Here is an 8,204-nt window from a genome sequence, read left to right on the forward strand (position 1 = left end):
CCGACTTAAATGAAATTTGCAGGTACACAAGCGGTACTTTTAATGATGCAGAAACAAGATATTCCACTAATGAAAAAGAATTATTAGCAATTGTTAGAGGAATCAGAAAATTTTCTGCTTTTCTTTTACCAAAGCAATTTATTATTAGAACTGATAACACACAAGTTTCAGGTCTAATTTTTAACAAGATTCCTTCTGAACCACAATACAGAAGATTGCATCGATGGCAAGTATTATTATCCTTCTATTCATTCTCAATAGAATATATTAAAGGAAATGATAATTTTCTTGCAGATTTCATCTCTAGAAACGTCCAATATGGACAATCAGACAAAAATCCTGGTGAACAGGATATATGACAAAATGAAGACAGTGGATGAATCCATTGATGATAAAAGCCAAAGGCTATTCAAAATCAGAGATGAGCTATCAAAGCTATCTGAACAATCTCGGATATTACAATCTGAAATAAATCAGCTTAGTACTAATCAAGCTGAAAGCATGAGAGAGTTTCTACTCTTGTGTGAACATCTGGACACACGTCCAAAACAGAATTCAAATCTGAAAGGGAATATTAGTCCCAACAAAGTAGCAGGAGATGTCCCACTAGCACCTAGTGCCAAAAACATCTCGACGGTAAACTTGAATATGCCAACTTCCATATCGAAAGATAAGGAAAAAGGTCAAGAAAATGAAGCTACAAGTTCATCCTCAGCACAGGCTGAAAAAATTATATCTGGGAAACTAGAGAGTAAAACTAATCAAAGTCCTTCGGGAACAAAAGTTTTTTCTTCTTTTCAGGTTGGAAAGCAACATCCAAAAGAAGAAGAGTATCTATCTTTTACTAGATACATCTATAATCTTCCGGAAGAAAGAGGAGAAACTTATGGTGTTCTTGGAACCACAAGTCTGTTTCCTAGAATATCAATATTTCCCAATGGGATACCGAGTTTTACAGCTCAATTATTTGAATTTGGCTATCTGGATCGTGTTTATACTAAACCTGATCTAAAGGAATTGTCCAAATTACCATCCAAATTGTTTGAGGCAATAAAAAACTTTGCTCAAAGCAATGGAGTATACTGCAGGTTTTACAGCATATCGATGGAATGCCAAGATCTGCAAGCTTATTATCCTACTCTCAACTATATTTCAGTTGAAAAAATTAAAGATTTCAATGTTAAGGCCACAGGAGTCGATAAAAAACTACCTCACCTTAATAAAAAATGGATTCAAACTAGAAGAGCGTTAGGTATAAAAGCCATATACGCTATTCTCACAAGACTCTACAGAGAAGACTATAGAGTAATTGATCAAGACCATGACTAGGTTTTAATTTCCAAAGGAAAAACCAAATCTAAGGAACTCAAAGAAAGAATACTGGACATAGAGCTCCACAGACTAGGAGCAACGGAAGAAACATGGAAACTAGCATGCAAGATGTTAGATCATGATCATGCGTAATGTAGCGTGATAAAAAAGACAAACAATATGACGTAAGCACTCACGTCATGAAGCATTAAAGAAAAGGAATCCTTTTCTTTTCAAAAAGCAGCAAAAGAAGACAAAAGAGCAAAAGAGCATCTTATCTCAAGAAATCTTCAGGCCCCAGCAATCAGGACTAGAAGATAATTATGAAATAATTTAGGGAAGTCCCTAAATAAACTTTCTTTTGTAATAAGTCCCTCCTTATATCTATAAAAGGAGAGGAACTTCATAAGGAGAAGGCAGACTACATTTTCCGAGAGAAACCCCTTAGAAAAATGTTAGGTACCTTCCAAATTATGAGTTCTTGTGAGTATTGTGAGTAGTACTTCTCCCGCCAGGGAAAAGTATTTTTAATTATGTTAAGTATTGTATGTAAGTATAGTGTGTATGTAAAAATTATAATATGAAATAAACAGTTGGTTTCTATACCTCTCTTCTTAAAACTCCATCTATAGTCATAAGTGAAGATTGCGATCTTTAGCCTTAAGGAGGAACAGTAACGAAGTAGCCAGAGACTGAGGGCAAAACACTGTTCATAGCCTGAAAGGAGAACTACTGAGGTAGTGATAAAGACTATTCATCGACAAAAGAGAAGGAAGGTATACACGCAAACTTTTATTACATGTTATAAATTTTACTAACATACTATATATTGCATATACTTTACTTAAACATAAGAAAAAATACTTAGTACCTACAGGGAATTAAAAATATTGACAACATCAATCATGCTAATTGCATATCATACAGAACAAAAAAATATTAAGAATATTAATGCTTTTGCATATTCATATTTATAAATCTGATAAAATGAGATTTATTCAAAAACCTCTTCATAGATTAAGAGATAGAACTTGGAGGGCTAAAAAAGCCTTAATTCATATGGATAGAGCAATCAAAGAAATAGAACTAGTACGTATATACGCTAGTTATCCCTATGAAACTTTAAAGTTTTCATTAAATGAACTAAAAGTTTATAGAAAACAAGAGTATTTTGAATACAAAATGGGCATGTGCACGGCTGGTGTGAGTCATGCTAAGTTGTCTCATTCTCTTTACATTTGTAAAGCAGTCTTGTCATGAGTGTGCATTATTATTGATGTAGTAGAAGTGTACGTTGTGTTAAACAGTCTTCTCATGAGTACATGAGTTATTATTGATCTCGTAAAAAGATAAAGATTAATTTATGCATTTAATAATGTGTAGGATATCTATGTGGTAAATTATGAACGACAACATCAACTTAGAGTCTGTTTGGATTGACTTAAAAGTTGATCAAACCTACTTTTAAGTCATTTTTAGCTTTTGGAAGTGTCAATAAGTTTAAAACGACTTTAAACAAAAGTTAAAAATCAAAAGTAGGTCTCCCCTACTTTTTATTTTTTGACTTAAAAGCTATTTTTTAAGTCCATCCAAACGGGTAGAAAACGCACACTCTCAATAATTCAGATATGAAACTCAAAACAATTGGAATAATTAGGTATATTTTTTATCCTTTTAGCTCATTAAATTAATTGTGACTAACAAAAGTGTAACGACTCGAAACCATCGTTATTTAGGAGAAGCAAAATCCGGGAAAATTTGGGCCCTTGTCCCGCCATAGCGGGCCAGATGCCGCTAGGGCGGCAGCGCCAGGGCGGGATAGGCGAGGCAGAACATAAATTACGAGAAATCATATTTTCTTAATCTTTCTAAAATACCTAAATAAGTCGTAAAACACCCTAGAAACCTCAGAAAAGTTGCTCTAAGCTTGGGAAGGAATGAGAAGGAGATCTAGCGTGAGGATGGTGATATCTTGCAGATTCTTGGCCAAATTCACCGTCACGAATCCCGGAAAACCGAAATCGAGGTCAAAAACTTCGTGCAACTGCTTGGCGCCGAGGTAGGCTAGGTTTTATGAATTGAGTAGTTTAAATTTGTGCTTACTGCGTAATATATGTGAATCGATGGTAGGATTTATGTGTAGGCGTTCGTGCACCGAATGATTATTGATTTGAACCCTAGAAAGAAGCCTTAGACGATGAATTAAGGTTGCGTATGGTCGAATTAGGGTTGCATGATGTGTACTGATGAATAATCCATTGTATGTGATGGTTGTGATTCTATGTTTGTGTGATGTACATTTGTTCTTCCTTCATTATGATACATGTGTGTATATGAATGTTACATTATTGATCACACTTGTTGTAAGGATATAAATGAATGATGGTTACCATGAAATCATGACTTAAATGTATGATCTTGAGAATATACTTGTGATTGTGATTGTGGTGTGTTGAATGGATTAGTTGCCACGTTTCGGCATAACTAACTTGGATCGGTTGCCATGTTCTGGCATAACTAACTTGGATCGGTTGCCATGTTCCGGCATAATTATGGGATCGGTTGCCACGTTCCGGCATAATCATTGGATCGGGTACCACGTTCCAGTATGCTAACTGTTTTGGGTTTGGGTTCCATGAGAGGGCCAATGACTTGTCATAATTGTGTATTTTGAGAAAATGGGAAGTTGTTCATTGTTCGTACATGTTGATGATATTGTATATGTTCGATAGGTGCATGTGATTATATGGTGGTGTTGACTTATATATGTTACACTTAGTGGTAAAGATTATGACGGCTTATATTTGATTGTTCTCTGTGTTTAGCGAACTTGTAGGGTAGAGTGGAAGGGTAAATTGTTCAAGGGGCGAGAAATTGATAGTAAGGGTTGTTCGTGTATCGTAATGGCGGGAAGTAGAGATAGTGTATGTGATGAAATATGCGTAGGTGGACTTCACCTTGGGGAAAGAGATTTGGTTTAGTGGTAAGGAAGTTTAATGTAGTGTACTATGTGACCATGGTTGATTAATGTGACGAGGGAGTAAGGATACGAAGTGAGCGGTTAGTTGGAATGCTTGTGGGTGTAATTGGGGATTTGCTAATTGTTGACACCCAATTTTTGACCGACCTTTAACCCTTTGGGAATGCTATTCGATTAAATACGTATTTTAAAATATATTTCGAGTTTAAAATTTTAGTCGATTTTGTCTAAAAATTATATATTTTAGTATGTATACTTTATAAAAAATTATTGTAAATATTATTAAAATATTTTAAAATTATTAGTAAAACTCGAAATAATTATTTTATTCAAATGTTTTAAAATTTAAGTGATTTTAATTATATAAAAATATTATAATATATAGTATTAATTTTATAGCATTTCCTTAATTTCCCTCCAAATCTTTTAAATGTTAGCCTATTACTCCCTCTGTCCCATTTTATATGACTCACTTTCCTTTTTAGTCAGTCCCAAAAAGAATGACACATTTCCATATTAAGTAACAATTTAACTATGAAATGCTTATTTTACCCTTAATGAAATGATTTACAGCCACACAAATTTCTATCATTCATTTTGGACTACAAGTTTTAAAAGTCTTCCTTTCTTTCTTAAACTCCGTGCCGAGTCAAACTACCTCATATAAAATGGGACAGAGGGAGTATATTCTAATTCCTTTCAATTCTAGCCTATTCAATTTTAATTTAATTTCAAATATAGCCACCTATTCATTTCAATTTTAGCCATCCTGCTCTAATCAATTTCAAATCCTCATTTAATCTCATCTGTCTATCCTTTAGTTAAAATCTAAGATCAAATCTTAACCGTCAATCTTATTCGATTCAACGGACAAGATCAAAGCTCCATCTCTTGCCTGTTAATATCTCAAAGACCAAAAACCCTAATTTTTTCTAATTTCTCTCCTCTCTCCCCCTCCAGCCACCACCAGCAGCAACCCTGGCGACCCTCTCTTTCCCCTAGCCACTTCTCCTCTCTATCATTCCCCTCTCCTACCTTCTTCTTCTTCGTCTGACCAGCAACCGACGAGGACCACCGGCGACTGGTGAAGCTGCCAGCGAGTGGCGCAACTCCGACAACCAGCAACAGCAGCCGACCGGCGAGCCTCCTTCTCCCTTCTCCTCTTTTTTTCGGCGAAAGCCACCGGAGGTAGTCGCCTCTCTCTCTCTCCCTCTCTCCCTTCTCCCTTCCTCTTCTCTTTTCTCTCCTCTCTTCGCAGGACCACCAACAGCAAGTAGCCGGCGAAATGGTACAGCCAGCGTGACAGCAGCCAGGCGAGCGGAGCAGCAGGCTCCACCGGTGGAAACAGCAAGCTCCAGGCAGCGTCACCTCTTTCTCTCTTCCGACGAGGACGAGAGAACAACAACGCCAGCAGCCGGGAAAGCCAGTTCCGACCAACAACCATGCACACCAGCCGGCGAAACAACAACAACTCTGACCATGCGAGCTCCGGTGAAGTCCGAAATTTGGATCAGTGGAAGACGGATCTCAACAGATTTGTCTCCGATATTTTCTTTCAATCAATTATTATTTCATCTACTCAACCCTATGCATTCCTATTTTGATTATAATTTCTTATGATTGCTTTAAATTGCTTGATGCTTGAATGATAGAAATATGTTCATGATGTATGCATAAACTTTTGGATGGATTTCTGATTGAACCTGGATTTAGTATTAACTTGCTAATCGTTCTGAGATCCGCTGATTATTTTCAATAGTTGGTCTAAATCTAATTTTTATTGTCCACAAATCCTAGCATATTTTACTCCTTAATTGACTGTGCATCTTTTGAAATTAGAATCAGAATAATTTGTTTAATTATAGGGAGAATGCTTTGGGTGATTGGTTATCTGATTGTAGATTTCAATTATAGTAAGGTCCAATGTAGTAGCTTCCTGGTAATTCTTATATTTTGTTAGTATTATGCTTGATTTTTTTATTTTTTTATTTTTTTTCATCTATAATCTATAGAGTTATGGTTACAGGCCGAATCGATTTGATTAGTTGAAATCATTAACTTTAGATGTTGCTGATCATACTTAAAGTATTTTAGGCTATGAATATTTGTTTGGGCTGTAATTTTAGTTTATCCTAAATAATTATGTCTGCATGCTTGATTGTATCAATTTACTGTCTAAAATTATTCTTTCCTTGCTTGTTTTACATGGTGCATTATGATTAACTGATTTTGTTTACCTTAATTAAAAATGGGACTGATTTCTTACTTGGCTATATTTGGTAAAAATAACTATGATTTGGCTCTTCTTTATTTAAGGAAAAATAATATTACTCTTCCTAATTTTGTTCGTGTCCTATTACGATTCCCCCTCTCTACTATATAAAATCAGTCCCTCCTTTATTTATTTCCCCAACCTTACATGCGAGAACAATGAGAAGCACTCTAATTTAAAAAAAATATTACTCTCTACTTAAAAGAAAGGTTTTCCGGCGAACATTCAAAGTTCTTTCTTTGTTGTGTTGCTGTTTCGGTTGGATTCTTGCTAATACTTCATTGCTGAAATATTTTCTGCTTAATTGGTTAGTTCTCTTCACTAGCGTAATTTCGTTTTGCATTGTCGCATGATTGTATGGTTGAAATAAATACAAGGAAGCATCCGGGTTAGTTTCTTATTCCTTTCTTTCTCGATGTGTGATTATATATTTTCCACAGCTTGTTTGAATTCTTACATGTCTGTATGCTACTTGTGTACATGAAATAATCAATATTATGTGCGTATCCATATAATTAGTTTTATCATTTTGCTATATTAAATTGTCTCTTATGTGTTATTACTTGCCCGTATTTTTCGTTGTACTTAAACAGGGTTTAAACTTAAAGGTTCAAGATGTTTGAACAGTCGCCTAGAAGAGTTTTTCGGACGAGACAATTATGTTTAAGTTTATTTTAATGGTGTAGATATTATTTATTTATTTTTGGTTTGCAATATTTGTATAACTCGAAAACTCTACTCTATATATGAAGTATTTGGGGATCGTCTAAGGGGGAGGAAATTTATGTGCTACTTGTTACTTTATCATCAATTATTTGCGTAAGAAATCATGCATTTAGGTTGTGTGATGGTCTGAATATTCGCATTCTAATCCTCCTCACTTAGATCTAACTAAAACATAAATAAATAAAATAAATCTACTTGTTATTAATCACCTTTTGGCTCATTACTCTAAAATTAATTATATGTTTGACTAGTGCACTGTCTATTATAATTTGTTTATTCATCTAGTATGTGATATATTTTATGTATAATAATAAATATTGTGTATGCCTACCGTCCTATTTTGTGCTAAATCACCAATGTTTTATTCCTAATAAAACAAATGGCTAGTTGATAATCTGTGCTTTGCATTAGCAATCTGTCTTAGATAAAATGACTATAGGTCAATTAAAGTTTTCAAACATTATTTGGGGTCTGGACAATCATGCCTATAGGTTTCTGAATATTGTTACATTTTTATATAGAAAGTACGTCTATAGGTTCAATAATTAATTTCAGCATATTCACTTAGAAATCATGTTTATAGGATCAAACTAATAACATCAATGTTAATAAGTTTAAATAAAACAGCTTGTTAAAATCATACCTTGAAAACTTCAGCATGTTAAATAACTAAAATATATATGCTACATTCTCTTCTAAGTGTTAATTAATTTCTGCATTTGTAATTAGGTTCTGCCATCTTAAAATTAATTCATAAACTATTTCAGCATGTTTTAAAACTAAAATTTGTTGCACATATTTGCTGCACGGTTAAATCAACCCTTCAATTAAAAAAAAATTGCACACTATCCGGCTACTTGTTGCCCTAATTCAAAACAACTTTAAATATTAAATTCTGCATCATAATTAATTATT

This window comes from Solanum tuberosum, unplaced genomic scaffold (assembly GCF_000226075.1).
Source record: "Solanum tuberosum cultivar DM 1-3 516 R44 unplaced genomic scaffold, SolTub_3.0 scf00378, whole genome shotgun sequence".
Lineage (NCBI taxonomy): Eukaryota > Viridiplantae > Streptophyta > Magnoliopsida > Solanales > Solanaceae > Solanum > Solanum tuberosum.